We start from the raw sequence: 17,235 nt of genomic DNA, 5'->3' as shown, positions 1-17,235 counted from the left end.
TTCTGGTAAGTTATTGTTTTCCATCATTTTAAAAGGGATCATGGAAGTAATGACAATATTTTCCCTCAACAGGCAAATAAAAGAGAGGAAAATGCTGAGCCCACAAGCACTGCCTGCTCAGGCTGCACGTTATTGCAGGACTCGAGAGAATAGCTGTAGAGAGCTTTCCTAAAGACCCTACTGAGGCAGTATCACATACAGAGCAATGTCCTCATTATTGTCATGCAGCAGCAAGCAGCTGCAGGGGACCCAGGGGACCAGGAGGGAGGGAGAAGAACATCCAAGCAGCCTCTCACACATCTTCACCTGTAGCAGCTCCAGCAGCAGGCAGCAAGCCAGCCTGCACTTGCAGAGGGGAGGCAAATGCTGCCCATTCAGTTTATGCTGGATAGTTTGCTGGGGCTTGGTTTACATTTCTCTTTTAAGGAAGCATTTATTTTCTGACACTTTTTTCTATTTGTTTTATTTACAAACAAACACTCTGCTGAAGATCTTTTACTCCCACAGGTCTCCTTGTGTTTTTTTGCTAGAAGAATTAATCCAGCAAGTGGAGAAAGGTGAGACTTCCCTTTCCTCTATCTGCTGCTGATTCAGAGGGCACATTCCCCTTCTTCCCTCACATCCTTACAAGCACTCTTTACAAAGTGATGTTCTCTCCAATTATATCTCTTTTAACATCTGGTTTTATGCCCTGAAGTTTCCCTCTTCTGTTTCACATCCTGATTCTCTTAAAAACACATCCTAATCTCCAGACAGCTCCAGTTGCCAATTATTTACATTTCTGGGTCTTCTTTTTTTCAGTAAGGTACTCACTTCTGTTCCTGTCTTCAGAGTGGGAGACATATTTATGCAGTGCAGGATAGTTTGGAGATCAATGCAAGCACAACCCCCTGATCTGTGCTCAGGTTAACCTGAGGAAAGGGGTAGGAGAGCTGTCTCATCCATATTTCGACTCTTCCAGTGCCACCCACCAGATTGGGAAAGCATGATTTTCACCACAAAACCCTGTCTGGTTCTTTGTCACTTTGATATTTATTCATAGCCCCATGCATTCTGTTATTATTCTGCTATTATTATAGCTTCTATCAAGATATTTATAATCAAGTTTACTACTGTGGAGCTCTGGGATTCCCTTAGGAAACAGCAAAGAAGTGGTGTTATATTGGTCCTTATCCTCTGATACCAGAACACAGATTAGGAGATGCTATAGCCACCACTTGACCTAGTTCATCCATACTCTGACAGGAGAGGCATTCCACTGTAGGAAGCACCCAATGTTCCTCCACAACAAAATCACAAAATTTTTCATTTTTCTGAACACTCCTTCTCTGTATTTATTGCTTACTGGTCTTACAGACTTCAGCAAGCTTCCTGGTTTGTGTGTTTGACGCAGGAGTTATTAGGGATTTTTTTGTTCTTTCTCTAACTCTTCTGGTCTTTCTTATTGCATTTTCCCTTATAAGGTGGTTTGGTTTGAGTCCTTCTATGTTTCTCATTTGTCAGGTCCAAGCTATTTGAAGGATGAATTCTTGCCTTTGCTAATATGCTTTACCTGCTGTTTAGCCATCTCAGCTTCCTTCTGGCTTTTTCTCAAGGGGATTTTTTTTGGATAAATGGGGTACATATGCTCTGTCACCGTCTCTTTAAACAGTCCTTATGTTACTTGCTATAATTTAACTTTTTTAGCCTCTTATACCTTCTCCTTTTTGAAACTAAATAAGAAAGCAGGAGTGGTTTTAGCTTTTCCTATTTCTGCAAGAACGCTCCATCAAAATGCATTGCACACCCTGTGGCAGAGCGGTCCTTTGACAATAATGTTATGAATGTCATGCAGTCCACTGGCCTGGCTTTTAGAAGTTGCTTCTGCTCTTGTGGCTTCCTTGACTGGCTGCTCCATGAAGCCATCACCGATGGTATCTTAAAGAGCAGAATCAACACTATACCCTGATATGACATTTAGCCAAGCTGCAAAAGGATCAAGGAAATTTTTCATCTTTATTGTGTTTGCTGCTCTCAAAAGCAATCTGTTCTCTCACAGAATGTCACAGTCACCATCACCATCCTGGTCATTCAATGGAAAATTTAGTACTGATACAGCATTTATCTTATTGAGGTCTAAACTTATATCTTAGTTGCCAACATGACTATTACACTGATCAGATTTGATTCCAAGCCTTCGCTGGAAGCGCGAGCTCACCGCAGCGAGGGAGAGCGGGGCCCGCTCCTGCACTGCCCCCGCTGAACCGCGGCACCACAGACAAGCTGGTGCAATGAGTGGGTAGTGCTCAGACAAAATGTTTAAGGTAAAGAGATAAACATAGTCTCACTTTACATGCTCAGATGTTTTCCTGTGTCCTATAGGCTCTGTCCAGTTTTGACAATGTTCGTTTCACAGCTGCTGGGGGCATCAGGGATATCTGCATCTTATAATGCGTGCATTGCTTGTACAGATCACATCTTAAAATCTCCCCTCATCTCCTTTTCGAATGGGAAAGGGGCAAAGAGCAGAGCTCTTACCAAACAACTGCTTTGTTCTTATCAGAGACCACTACATCTGTTTATATTCTCACATCTGCTGAAAATAAACTTGTATCCTACAACCAGATCTAAAAGAGCACTATGAAGTGACATTATAGCTATGAAGCCTCAATTTAAGCACTACAATGATTAGAGTGTTTTAATATCATAATAACTGATAAATAGACTGTGTGTCAGACATTTCATTCCCTTTTAATCAAAACTCCTAGTCTGCTAAATTAATCACCCCCTTGGGGTACAGTACCAGATTTCCAATTTAGTCATAGAGCATTATTAATAATGAAAAATTCTGGAGGCAAATTCTTCTATTCATGTTCCTTTGTATGATCCAGCAGGTTTAAAGAGACAAGACAGAAAAGGTAGAAGTCATCAACACCTTCCAGCAATCCAAATAAACAAACATAATTTTTGATGTCAATCTTCTTACAACTCTCCTCCTTGAACATTAAGAATATTACAGAACACAGAAAGCCATCCAGAATAGTTTCGATTTTACCAAAATGGTATTAACAAAATCAAAGGTAAATTGCATTGAGAAATCGAAAGCAATGCTGCATGTTGAGCTGCTCCTCTATTGTGGCACGGGAAATTAGGTCCCTTTAAATTGGCTAATTTCAGAATAGAAGTGTTTCTAAGCAAGCATTCTTTAGCTGATATGTCTTGATTTTTCTCACTGAAAAAATGAATAACTAAAAACCTTTTTTCTACTCTCCTGCTGAATCTTAAACAGATTTCTGCACAGAGAAGAAATTTATGCTCCACCCTCTAATGGATGTGCTTCATTTTCTGTTGAAGTGTTGTCTAACTACATGTACAAATTTTTACGTACTTGATGATAGTGGTATCTGGGGAGAACGAGTGCTCGACTAAATGCAGAGCTAATGGCAGCACTAATTTTATTGAGTTTTAGGGAAACATTTTCTCTTGTCATCCACACTTGTATCCTCTAATCTATGCAGAATGGCAGGCTGACTCCGTGGCAGTGAAAATGTCTCAGGACACAGGTCACGCTACAATTTTAAATGTCCATTCATCTCTTCCTATCACCTGCTCTGTTATGTGCAGCAGTGGCACAGGTACTTTGGAATAAGTCCATAGAGCCATCCTTTGCTTTCGTCACTTCTGCCACAACCATCACAGAGAGAGCAGAGCTTCAAGTAGCCACCAGCTACCATGGATTTTTGTGTTGACAGTCTCCAAACACTTTGTTGTTTGCAGCATATGCTGCACTATCACATTTAGTCCCAAACAAGTAATGCACATTCACCTTCTGCTTGAATGGCAACCAAAGTGAATATATTGCTGATTCAAACATACACACCTACAGTTGTTAATACAGCAAATATCTGCATATACCTGTATCTCAGCTGTCTGTGTTAAGAGATAATCTAATCCTGATGCCCTGCTTAACTTTATACTCCATGAGTAGCAGATAGGCCTATACTATGTAAATAGGACAGCTCTAGCTCTATGAACAAAGCTGATTAGAAGATATCTTTCTGTTCCTGGGACTTGGAGCGGTTTCTCTAGGTGCATGAAGCTTTCAAGTAAAATCCTTCTGCTAATCACTGTGGCGTGTTGACAGCCCATAGAACTCCTGTCCCTCCCGCACTGAGAGAGCCATAAAAGTCCAAGGCCAGAGACTGCTGCTGAACCAACAAGCAGGAAGGATTTACGGCCGACAGTAACACCTGACCTCATCAAACTCCGCTCTGGGCCATTTATCACTCCTCTGTAGGAAAGCAAAAGCATCAGGACTGGGGGGATCAGGGGAGAACGAGGAGAGAGGGAATCACAGTCACTTTAGCTCCACTAAAAAGTACAGAAAAAAGCCACCAGCAATACAGACAAGTGCCTAAATGCCCTTGAAAGCCAGTATGTCAGGAAAAACCCAAGGCATTAAGTGAAATGCATTCAAAACAAATGCTGAAATTTATCAAATAGGTGAGTAACCCCTTGTCTCTAAAGCTATACAAGGAAGAAGACTATGTCTACAGTAAAAAGTGAAACCATCTGTTGTAACAGGCAAGAGCATGCAAAAAAGATGGTCAAAGAGCCTTTCTGATGAATGGCAGTCACAGAGGAGTTGACTAATGTGCCTTTGTCCTGGGAGACAGGCAGAGCCTTGCAGGTGAACTCAGTGCAGGAAAGCCTGTCTGCACTCTGGCTTAGCCCAATTGCCTTTGTGGTGGTAACAACCCATCAGACATGTAAGTGTGGAAATATCTTGAACTATGGTGTTTCAGAACCTGACCTGCTAGCAAATAACACATTCAGACAACATATATGCAGCCAGGGTGGTGCTCAGTGTGGGCAGGAAATAACTGAATACCTGCACTGGACTGACCACAGATTCTCTTACTAGTGTAAGAAATAAATTACAAAGGACAATCAGTGGGACAGCTGGACCATTGTCCTGCAAGAGGGATAACACAGAAAGATCTTTAAGCAACAGCTTGAAGAAAGTCGAATGGTCTGATCATCTGAGTCTTGTACCCAAATGAATGTTGTCTCAGAGGAACAATTCTTAACATTTGCCCTATTACTGATGCACACATCCTGGCTTCTCCTGATTTGCTCTGTATTTTTGAAAAGCACACACAAAGACAGCTAATGAAAGGTTCTTTAAGGGCAGGAGCAGAAAATATCTGCATGAAGAAGAACAAAGACTTGATAAAAAAACCTTTCATCATTTCCTTTTTTCAGTCTCTCCCAATGATGCAAATATTTAGACAGGTGCCTAAGAGGAGAGGCACTCCAAAACACTATTGCCTTCTAAAAATCCCAGCTTTTTGTTTTATCAGAACAATGTGAAGCCCAGATGCACCTTCATTTTGCCTGAAGGTAACTGCTGAGAAAAGAAACAGAGGAGTATTTACCAGCCCTCCAAACCACAGCCACTGGCTTAATTAAGACAGCTGGGATTCCAGTGGCCATTTATGCTATTAGGAGATAAAGCTGTTCTGCATTGTTGCCACCCTGTTCTAACATATCAGCAATTTCTGGTGAACCAATGTCTAATGTTCAAACCCCCTGACATTAACAGCGAAATCACAAGTTCTTGAAGAATCCCAAAGGTCCAAGGATGGACAACACAATTGCTATTTCAGAGCTGATTCACTCAGTGCCATAAGTAAATAAAGAGCAATGCAATACTGACATAACAGCAAATTAATGTGTGGCAGTAATAGGCAGGAAATATGTGAAAACTATGGATACAGCACAGAAACAAAACCCCAAACAAACACTGTAAAAGAAAGGCAAACATAATCAATCAAGAGCAATGACTGTTTCCAAAAAAACATTCACAGAAAGTTAGGGATTAGGGGAGAAATATAGATTATGTAAGCACAATAATTAAACGTCAGAGAGGATTTCCACATCTGCAGATGGGAATCACTGCTAAACACAGACTCAAGGACGAAGAATTGCACTCAAGCTACCAGATAACTCTTTTATTGTCTTAAGTGTTAAATTTTTAGCAGGTGTTTTACAAAGAAACAATCTTATTTTACTTTAATAAGGTGTAATATGTATGGGGCACTGAGGTACTAAAGCTCTTTCGACTGACTTTCTGCTCATGGAAAAACTAACATGTTTCTTGCACCCCCCATATTTTCTACATCTGTTACTTCTGTGCAACCTAACCAACTCCTTTGACTTAAGCTTTGGCTACTCACATTCACCAATCTACAACTTATGATTTTTACCTATTCTGTCACTAGCCTATAACAGCCAATGCTTTTCAACAGGTTCTTTAAAGTCAAAGAGCATTTATGAGAGAAAGGGGGTTTTATTTTCTTGTAAGAAAAGTTTATTTGGAGTATGAAAAGCAAATATGAAAAAAAAAGAACCTAAACCTGAAAACTGTCCTGTTGGAAAGAGCAGATTGAGAGATGCAGTTTGCTTTTCTCGTATGCTGATTCTCCTGCACGGATCTGGCGAGACGATGTCCTCAATGACCCAGCACAGCAAACACAACCTGACTACTTGAGACAATTTAGGTTATAAAGAAGAATGAGATTGAGGCTTCAGAACTGTGGCTTCCAGAAAGCACCATCATTAAACAAGAAAAAAAATTAGAAATTTCAGAAAAAAAAAGTACTCTTTTCCTGAACTATGTTGAGGGTTTTTTTTTGTTTTTTTTATTTGTTTGTTTGTACTTTGCTGGGTTGGTTTTGTTGGTTTTTGTTTGTTTGTTTGTTTGTTTTAAAATAAGAAGATATCTTTCATCAAGTCAGCAATGGCAGACTCTTCAGTAATCCTAGCACCAGGCAAATTACAACATTCCTCACTACAGCTTTCCAACCCAGTAATCCTACAAAGAACTATGCAATCAGAATTTTAAATGCCTTCGGAACTGAGTTAATACCAGATGGTATCCAGCTATATTCATCATTATAATTTCCTAATATTATATTAACACTTACTAGTTTAGCACTTGAATCATCCAGCACAACACTGATAAAATATATGTCCTGAACTTAGTACCATGCAAAACAATTTTGCCTCTCTCTCCTTGGCTGTTGTTTTTTTGAGTTTTTAATAATCTTGATTTTTTAACATTTTATGGCCTTATGAAAGGAACAGACTTTTGCATGCAATATTAGCTTGTCTTTTCAGTTACAGTCACAGAATCAGAACAATCCATAGGTATGTCTAGCTTTTCAATAGTTTCCAGGTTTTTAATAGTATTGAGATGCAAGTGTTACTTTCTTTACGATTAAGTAAAATATTCTGCACAAATAGGGTGTGCATTTTCTGCATGGGGGAATGATTACAGCTGCCAATCCGCTTATGTTGTTCTCTTTCTTAATACTGATGAGAAAATATGCTGAAACTCTCCAGTTGTACCACTCTCTCTCCTCCATATGCAAATGTAATGTGTTAAATTATAGTTGGTTGCAAAGAGTTACAATGATGAGTTCTTTTTGCAGTGTGTGAGGTTTATTTATTTTTTTAAAATCACATTACATATGTTTCCAAACTTCTTTAGGGCATATTTTCCTTGAAAGAGTTCTGAATTTTGTCTAGTATTCAGCTTCAGCTTTGTTCAACAGTAAAAAACAGTTTTGTCTCCTACTCTTCCCACCTTGTTCCTTCCATGTACTCTATAATCAATACAAAGCTTGAAGAGCTAACCTGATCCCTGCTCTTCCAATACATGGAACTCTTTCCAAAACAGAAAAAGAATCAGGTCATCAAGCAGCACTTTTTTTGGCTTTCAATGACTAGCACAGTATTTTGAACAGTTAAATTGTTTCCTTTTTGCCGTAGTATGAAATAAATAGCTTGTGAATAAACACTCTCTAAGACACTAATCATTTAAACTGTAAGACAGTACCCAACATCTGTAGTGTAAAGCATACCTGTTTCCCCATGCATACTGTAAATTTTTCATATATTCTCTTCCTGTAATATCATAGAATCACAGAATCATAGAATGGTTTGGGTTGGAAGGGACCTTGAAGATCATCTAGTTCCAACGCCCCTGCCATGGGCAGGGACACCTCCCACCAGCCCAGGCTACTCAAGGCCCCATTCAACCTGGCCTTGAACGCTTCCAGAGAGGGGACATCCACAACTTCCCTGTGCAACCTGTGCCAGTGCCTCACTGCCCTCATAGTGAAGAATTTTTTCCTGAAGTCTTATCTAAATCTTCCAATTAAAAGCCATTCCCCCTCATCCTGGAACTAGGCAGAGATGTTCCATCCCTCTGATCATCTCCATGGCCCTTCTCTGGAACCTGTTCCAACAGTTCCATATCCTTCTTATGTTGGGGATTCCAGAACTGAACACATCCATTCATTGTAACTAGAAAAGCAGCAATAGGTAACACTCTCCTCTTGAAAAGATACCTTTTAGGAGGGGGCCCTTTGAACACAAGACTTAGTGGCCCATCTTTGGTCTCCTAGTTTTATTTATTCCAGGTTTACACAGCAACCTCCTTGGTCAGTGGAATTACACTGAATGTGTATCATGGTAAGTCTTTCCTTCATGCGATTTCTCATAAAGTTAGGTGTTTACGTGCATACCAAGACTATCCAAGCCTGACATCAACAACAGAAAGCACACTGAAATAGCTATTAAACCTTGAACTCCAGGACATAAGTTGTTCTAATTACAGCTCAGCCCAAGACTTAAGTGGAAGTAGATGATCATTGTTAACATATCTTTGCAGCACAGATCTTAACCCTTCCACTGATATTGCTGGTTCTGCCCACTGCTGGAAACTAACTTATGGCAGTTACTGGAAGTCTGTGTATTTGGATAGAGTATGAGCCACAGTTAGCCCGGTTAGATTATAACAGAATTTGTATTCTCATTGTATTTGTATTCTCAGAAATCCATTGTTCCTCCTTCAATTATCCTTCTGATATTCTTTGCTTTTCTTCATTCTCTGCAAGAAACTAAGAGGTGCATAAGCAGTACCACTGTGCACAATACTAGCACATGAAGAAAACGTGGTCTCTACCAGCCTGATAACCCATTGGTCAGATCCTTCATTGGTCGGCATTGCTGTCCTGCTCAGGATGCCAATTTACTTAGTGGATGATGTGCCTCCATAGTGATATCTCTAAAAGATTATGCATAATTTAGCCCCACAAAGATGACATCAAGGCTGGAAGACACTTCTGTGATCATCTAGTCTGATGCCTTACAGATAATTTCACTTGGTGATACTTAGATCTTGGGGAAGCAATGTACAAATGATGGCTTTGAAAGTATGCAGCAGTTTCTAAAATAACATTCTCAAAACCAGCATTAATTAAAAAGAAAATTTACAAAAGAGCATGACATCAATTTTTGTTCTGAAATGGGGTCATCAATAATGCATCATTTGTTTTAAGGGAATGGATGTAAAAGTATACAGGTAAATGGCTACAGTAATTTACTGTGGTTTCGTATTGCAAGGCAGGCTAAATGTACTTTTTGAGATTATTTTTTTTTCTGCAAGTAAGCATCTTTGCTATTGTGCCTACTATGCATTAACTTGGGGAGTCTGGCTCAATCTCCCATGACACAAGGAAACGTCCAGCCTGCAGTACCTGCACTTTAAGAAATTTTGCCAATTCCGCGTTGACATCTTGAAATATGAATGAAAGCAATTTCAGCAGGTCCATGTGACTTAGGAGCCTAACTAGCATTTTCAAAATTGAAGTAGGTATACAGGTGGTTCAAGATCCAAAGAATTAAATTGCAAGAGTGCCATCTAGCTTACCTCTCATCTAAAAAAGAAACAACAACTGGGGTCTGATGTGATATCAGTATTGTCCTGCTCTTTTGCATACAATATATTTTGGTCTGTTATAAAGAACAAAGAATTTATGAGAGCAAAAGGTAGCATTGTGAAGATGGACCATTTGTATTAACAGTGTTTCAAGTTTGCATCGTCAATATCTTCTATATCTTCAGTTTCACTTCTAAAAGTCTCCTGAGATTCTCTATCTCTGTATTTGGCATTCTGTGTATCATGGTGAAAGGTGAACACCTCTCCTCATTCAAACCCACTCAGTCTTTCTCTTAGCTGGGCTCACCATTATTCTAGGACCCCAAATACTAACTGGTCAAACATAAAATGTTAGTTTGCTAAAAATAAGAAGATAAGAAAGGTTGGTGGTAGCTGGTGGCAGACTTGCCCTGACAATTGTAACAAAATCTGAATCAAGTTCCTGTCTGTCCTAGGCATCACCTGCATGGCAGGTACCTGCCTCTATGGTGCAGGTTTCTTTATATTTCTCTTGCAAGTCTTCCACTAGCATTAAAAAACTAAAACAAAACAGACCCACCCCCAAAACCTCACCACCCGCACCAGACAACCACCAATTCAGCTGCAGGGCAACAGAAGAAACAGCTGGATAATCCACTCTTGATGACATTCATTGATACATAAGACTAAGGCTTCAGTCCCTGTTCTCTTGTACACCTGATGAGTAACTTGAAGAGATCAGATAAGAGTAGAGGGGTTAATTAAGAAGCAGCGATTTGTATTATATGTCAGCATGATCCACAGTCCACTGAAATAAATGGAAAGGATCTCTGTAGTTAAATCAAATTAATTAACCCAACTATGATTGACTCTTGAGTGCAGTATGCGGTAAGTTGGAATTCAGAAACAGAGTTAAACTTTATATAAATTTGCGTAACTGTTTAAAAGCCAGTGTGATTGGGATATATGAAATAGTATTTCCCACATGTTCTTAGAGTCACGTATCCCTTTCCATACTAAAAATACACCAAGCAATTAATATAAGCCACTGTGTTTTGCCAATCAATTAAAAAAATAAACATGTCTGCTTTATTTTAGACATGAAGAAAAGCACATATTACTGAAAAAAAACATTTTTCATGAAAGAAAATCTGTAGCAATGGGGAAGTATAACTTAAAACTCACCATTTTGAAAAAAGTATTTTTTTCAAGGCACAATTTAAAAATAGTGCAGCAGTGTTTAAACATAAACCAGCCACAAGTATGAGTGACATGGCTTAAAATGTGCCTTTCCTGCTAATCCAAAGACTCTGATCTGCACACTAAGTTGTTGGAATGATGCTTGTAATTCATAATAGATTGATGAGAACTAATCGCATCCTGCTAAGACCTTTCCTCAGCAAAAGCTCTCAGGATGCTCCCATGCCCCAGCACAGTTGCCTTTGATCACAGTTGCTCCCACTGGCCATACTTTCATTTTAAAACCTCTGGGTTCTTCCACCTCACATGTTCAAAACTTTATTCTCCACCAAAATATCTCTACTGAAGAGGACACAGATCATACTGTTGCATCTTATGAAATGGCGTATGAAATCAAAATTTCTAGTTCAAAGCAGATGAGAAGATTTCCTTAAGCATGAATACCTTTCAGGATTATCCATCAGATTTCCCAGATGGTCAGAAGTGTGATGTGCACTAGACTGGGACAAGCCATGCATGCCCTGACTGTCAAAGTTAGCAGTCCTGTATCACCCTTTTAACTCCATGCTAATATCTATAAGTTGGTAAATAGATTTTCCAAAGTGTCAAGAAATCAACAACATAAAGAGGCTTACCTTTAAACATCCAAAATTTGCAGCTCAAATTTTACTTTCAAGAGGAGGACAGATGCAATCCAAAGGATCTGAATATTTGCTAAAACAAAAAAGTTTTTTTGGAAAGATGTAGTTTTCTTGAACTCATCCTAGTAAACAAAATTCCATTGAAACTAGCTCATCACCCTGCACTTTGACAGGCTGGCTACTACAGAAACCAGGATTTTCTGGGTACATAGCTCTTGTGTGCCCTTCTCCTCTGGAATTCTCAAGACCAGGAAACTTAAAGTCTCTGGGAGTTTCCAGATGGCCATGCAGTGAATAAACATTCTGTATCTCCGTAAACCAGCTGTTTATTTCTTTTAAAGGAGATTGTGGAAACAAGCTTCATTTTTGTATTCTTTTCCTTTAACAAATATCACACAGTGAAAAAAAACCACTATGGAAGCTTTAAATCTAAATCAATGAGCAGTTATTACCTTCCCAAGGTCACTTCAATGGTTTTATTATCAGTGACACAGGAGCAAATGTTGCAAAAGCAATGTGGCCAAACCACCTGTGTATTACGCCTGTGTACATGACCTGAAGCTAAATTACTTTGGGTATTGGGCCAGTGATAGTTCTGATAATACGTTTTAAGACCAGACACGGGTCATGTCCCATCCATGGATTATGTATGGAACTGTCAAAATTTCCAGAAAACCTTCTGCTGCTTTGTGCACACATCTGTGTGCTGGTAACCAAGTCTGCAATGTTATTTATAATTATTAAATGCTATCAAGTATAAGCATGGGAAAGTATTTAGGATTTAGTCTTGCACATATTGAGTAACAATGTACGTTGGCTTCTAGCTGATCATGACAGACTTTAGAAATATATATATTTTACATCTTAGAAAGCATAAAAAAGGGAAGACAAAAAATAGAAGAGAGTGTAACTGAGTATAAAGAGAAATGAGACAAGATTTCTCCTATCTAATGCTGTATTTCCAGAGAACAATATCAGGAGGTGTTGAGAAAACTTTCCCAATGCAGATCACAAAATACCATGCTTGTCAGAGGGAGACAACTAGCCTTTTCAGCCACAGCCCTGTACTTCTGTGAATGACCCGTCTTGCTGTCTCACTTGCGGTGTACATGCATATACACAAGTACACAGACAGTGCCTGGACTTGCAAACACAGCAACCCCAAGCAATAAAGTTTTACACGGGTTTCTTTTGAGAGGCATGTCTGAACCAGGAGGAAATATATCTAAGAAGCAGCTTTATGGAAACGTGCTGCTGGAGTTGAGCTGGGTTTATCTACTCTGTTAAAGGTAGTAGGGACTGTTTTTTCTCTTCTCAGTCAGTATCTTGGAGGCCTGAGTTACAGAGACGAAATCCTGCTCTGAGAACAGCTGAAAATCCCTGAGACTTCCCCTGAGCTCTTGCCTGTGCAAAACTTTCTCAGGTCACTACTTTCTCCAAAGAACTTTATTATTTTTCTCCAGCTATTCTCTAATGCCTCTAAGGGAAGTAAGCAACTAGGAAGGTGCTTTTAGCACACAAGAAAACATAAGCTTTGACAACGGTTGTCTTGAAAAACAATAGCACCCTTCCTTTGCAAATTAATTTTAATAACTGTGGCTAGTTTACTGTGAGTTGAGTAGTTTTGCATGAACAGACACAATTAAATTAATATGCAAATGTTCCCATTCCTCTGAGAATACCAAGAGACATTCCTTACACCCTGTGAGACAAAGAGGAGGAAAAGCAAAAAAATAACATAGCCCCCTCCTACAAGAGTCTTGTTTAGGAGGGTGGGACATCTTTTCTTTGACTAAGCCACTGAAAGGGGATTCAAGCCTGAGTGAAACAATGCTTGTTGATGAAGCAGAAATAAAGAAGGAAGAGGATTCTTTGGAGATAAAGGAAAGAGGAAAAGACTGGAGCATCCCAAGTTGTAAAAATCAGACCTCAGCAAGCATAAATCTTCACAAAGGTGGCATTTACGGTGTCAGGCCTTACAATCATTCCCATTCTTCCCTTGCCAGCGGGGAATCCCACTTTCTGCAGCCATGTTTGAGCAAGGGCCCTAGACAATTAGCAAAGTCTGGCCCTTCACCCTTTGACTGTCAATCACCTTCCTGAGCAGATGGGCACCAGAACAAGAAAAAATGGTTTCCAAGTGGCTTTGCCTTTCAGCTCATATCTATGCACCGGGGGGCCCTGGGAATGGTGGCCTGGCTGGGAGGGTGTCAGACTCCCTGACAGCAGACACCTCTGCTACCCAGGGCATCACTGCAGGCAGTCAGGGCTCTCTGTACAGCTGAAGCATGAGAGCGTGGGCATGGATGGGCTTCCCAGGAGCCTCCATTCTCAGTCACAAAAGACCCGCTGGGAGCCAAGAGACCAGAATGACGCCACAGTCACTAGAAATTATGGAAAAAGCAACCCTTTCACTTGGGTCCTTGCTTGTTGGCTTTGCAGACTTAGGCAAAAACAACCACCACCCAGACAGTGAATATATCACAGGATAGAGTGTGTGTGAGACAGAAAGTTAGACTTGAAAAGACTGGGGAAGTGAAGGCAAATAGATATAGATGTGGATCTATGGAGAGGGAAGGGGAAGAGATGGGGCACAAAGGTGCTAGTGTACTGCTGGTGTTCTCAGCACAGTGTCTTTCTCTGATGTCATGTACCACACTTAAGGGAATGAAGACCACGGGTAACACTGCAGTGGGAATGAGTTTGAAGCAAGGCCAGAGGACCAGGAGGGAGAACACAACTCCTGATTCCTCTCCTGCCAACCTGCCCTTGCCTGGGAGTGAAAGAGAGGGGAGGATCTTGAGATGAGCAAAATTACAATGGCAACAATGCAATACAGACTGGTAAGCAGAAGAGCACTCACCTCTAATGTGAACAGCAATGGAAAAGCAAGCAGAGAAAGAAGAAAATTCTGGTTTTAGCTAGAATGACTCAGTCAACTCTGAGATCAAGTGGGAGGGGCATGGCTCTGGTCTGAAACAATAAGCCCTCTACAGATGACTGGTCAGCTGGTCCCAAAGGATAACTGTGATAATACTGCTTGTCTCTTTGGCCAGAGATGGAAACAAAGGGGCTGGAAGGCACCATCTTCAATTTGCCTGCATATTCTCCTTACGTCCCTGACTTGCACAAGTTTTGGAAGATCAGCAGTCTGCAAAAAGCACGAGAGAAAGGAGGGCTACGTGCACTGCTCAGGGAGAATGGCATGGCGAGGATGTCATGCAGGGGTAACCGGGACTCCCGAGTTAGCATCTAGCACATTGTCACTTTTCCTATTTACTTTTTACGCTGTCCTATTTTCAGTCATGAGAGTGCTGTGAAAGAAAAGAACTAAAATTAATGCAGGAGAATCTGACAGTTTAGATTATTAGTTATCCAAAGAAGTGTTTTGCTAGATAGTATATATCCATTTCTTAAAATCTCATAAATATAACTGCAGGGAGAGGCTGGAATTTATCAATGTCCTCTACTTTTGTTGGCATGAGCCTGCCATTCCTCATTCCAAGGAGTCTACTGCACCTGAGAAGGAAAATAAACAGCTTTGTTTTCCCCTTTAAATCCTAAGACTGGTTAAAAACTACACGAGCTTTTAATAAAAACAATCCAATTTATTTTTTTATTTACCTTCTGATTTTAAGTCTTTAAGAAACAACTTGCTATGCAGCTTTGCCGGCTAAAGTAAATAAATCATTACATAAATCAATCAACAAATAAAGTGAGAAAAAATACCAAATAAATCATAAAAATAAAAAAAAAGCCTGACACTTCCACAGTCCCAAGCTCCCAGGAGCTGGCCTAGTAAGGAGTGTACCGAATTGTGCCATGCTCTGAGAAATAACAGCAAAATTTATTAAGACTTTATGCATTATTGTTGCCTTTCTGCTGTTATTATTGAGCCTATTCTGCCTTTTTCCTACCTTGTCCTGCGCACACCATCTGCAAGGCACTAGGAAAACAGGAGAAGGGTATTATTGTTTGTAGCTGCAGATTAAGGCTGCAGCATGTGAGCCACTGTACAAATTGAAAGAGTAAAGACAAACTATACACTAGAAGAATCAGACATCTAAAAAGATGAGGGTGAGAGAGCATGCAGAAGCAGCAAAACCATCACTTGGCCTTGGGGGTCTAGGCCTCAGTGCCAAAGGTGATGCCCTTAATTTTAATCTCCTCGAGGAACACAAAGAGAAGAAGGATTTATGGCACAAATAAAGAAATTACTATTGTCTGTCTGAGCTACAATGAAAGATTGCTGGCCTAGAGTTTTATTATGTTTTTATTTAATCCCCTTACACGAGGCATTGGGAAGGAACAGGGGAAGCCTCAGCCAACAGCACTGTACAGAGAGCAGCAGGCAAACACAGGCCACAAACATGAGCTCAGTTCTCATTCTGAGTGGGCTCTGGAGTCCCAAAGGATTCTGCAGGCACAGACACAAGTTTTTTAATATGAATGTGCAGGTACTAACAATATTGCTTCATGGGCACTGAGATCCCTTCTGCCCAAGACCAAATATTTCACCAAACCACTGAGACTGAAGTAAATTGCTAGGAAATATGCTATTTTCTTCCTCTTCTCAAAGTCTAGTTTCTGGGGAGCTTTCAAGCAGGAGGTGAAAACCAAAAATCTAATTTAAGTATAACTCCCATTTCCTGAGGAGGAACTGCCTGGAGGTGCAAGTGAGGTGCAGCTCTCAGAGATGCTCTGTCTTCTTAAACAAATTGGTAAAATGCAAGCAGTGGTCGAGGCTCTGCTCCCCAGTTATACCAGAGACAGTATTTCTCTACTTCATGTGTTTACAGTTAGCCACAAACCTAAGTGCTCAATGACCTAAGGGAGGAACTCTTGCTATTATTTAAACACTTTTCAGCTTGTTTTCCTTCAGTTGAGGAGCAGTTAATCAATTCTGTCAAACTTTAGATCTTTGTAATTCAGCCTGTTTCTGTTCTGAAAATGTGAATACCTTAGAAATTAAAAGTTGTAACCTGAGCCAGGTGAATTGACAGAGAAATAAAAACTGTAGTAACAGACAAACTGAGATATTTGTAGAATGACTCTCAGATAGCAAGTGCTTCCTGTGAGGGCACTGGTAACAGCTTGCAGTGGATAAAAGCACATTTTTATTACACAAAGCTGTGGCTACTTATGATAAATCACAAAGAGTGGGTGAGAATGGAGGTAATTGATTCAGAACTGCTTGCGTTTATGCAACCTCCAGGTACTGAAATCTTGACTTCACAATGGCCTGGGGAGGCTGCTCATTCACTTTCATTAATGAAATGAACAGTTAGACAATGATACAATGAGAGAGGACAGACGGGTAAAGCATTCTCATGACCATGGAGCGTAGCAAAGATTGTAATAAAATACAAGGAATAATCAAGGTAAGTTAATTCAGATACATGGGGGATTTGGACTTGGATTTTCAGCATCTTGGGGTATCTGAACGCAAAGCTCCCACTGCGCCTGAAGGGGAAGTGGGACCTGCTTGATATCTCGGCCTTCTGGTTTTCTTACACAATCACATCCTATTACAGCAGGTAGAGGTACCAGAAAGACAGCTGCATCCTAGGTCTGTCAGGAGCTCTATATTCTCATTGCCTGGCACTCAGAAAATGGAAAATGCCAAAATCATCATAATACTTAAGC

At 40.2% G+C, this 17,235-nt stretch overlaps 1 long non-coding RNA gene across 2 annotated transcripts in view; it reads left to right on the top strand.

Moving 5' to 3' along the window:
- Positions 1 to 3,141, top strand: part of LOC138719892 (uncharacterized) — a 75,767-nt gene extending 72,626 nt beyond the window's left edge. The window contains exon 4 of one of the 2 annotated variants that reach the window (XR_011337335.1): positions 2,874 to 3,141. This is a non-coding gene — a long non-coding RNA (uncharacterized lncRNA). Of the gene's footprint in view, positions 1 to 2,870 lie in introns of both variants that reach the window. The other variant, XR_011337336.1, reaches the window with a different exon arrangement.
- Positions 3,142 to 17,235: the final 14,094 nt, after the last annotated feature.

The sequence above is a fragment of the Phaenicophaeus curvirostris genome, chromosome 4 (assembly GCF_032191515.1).
Source record: "Phaenicophaeus curvirostris isolate KB17595 chromosome 4, BPBGC_Pcur_1.0, whole genome shotgun sequence".
Taxonomy (NCBI): Eukaryota; Metazoa; Chordata; class Aves; order Cuculiformes; family Cuculidae; genus Phaenicophaeus; species Phaenicophaeus curvirostris.
The sequence above is the reverse complement of the archived record's forward strand: the minus strand, read 5'-3'. Positions and strand labels throughout refer to the sequence as shown.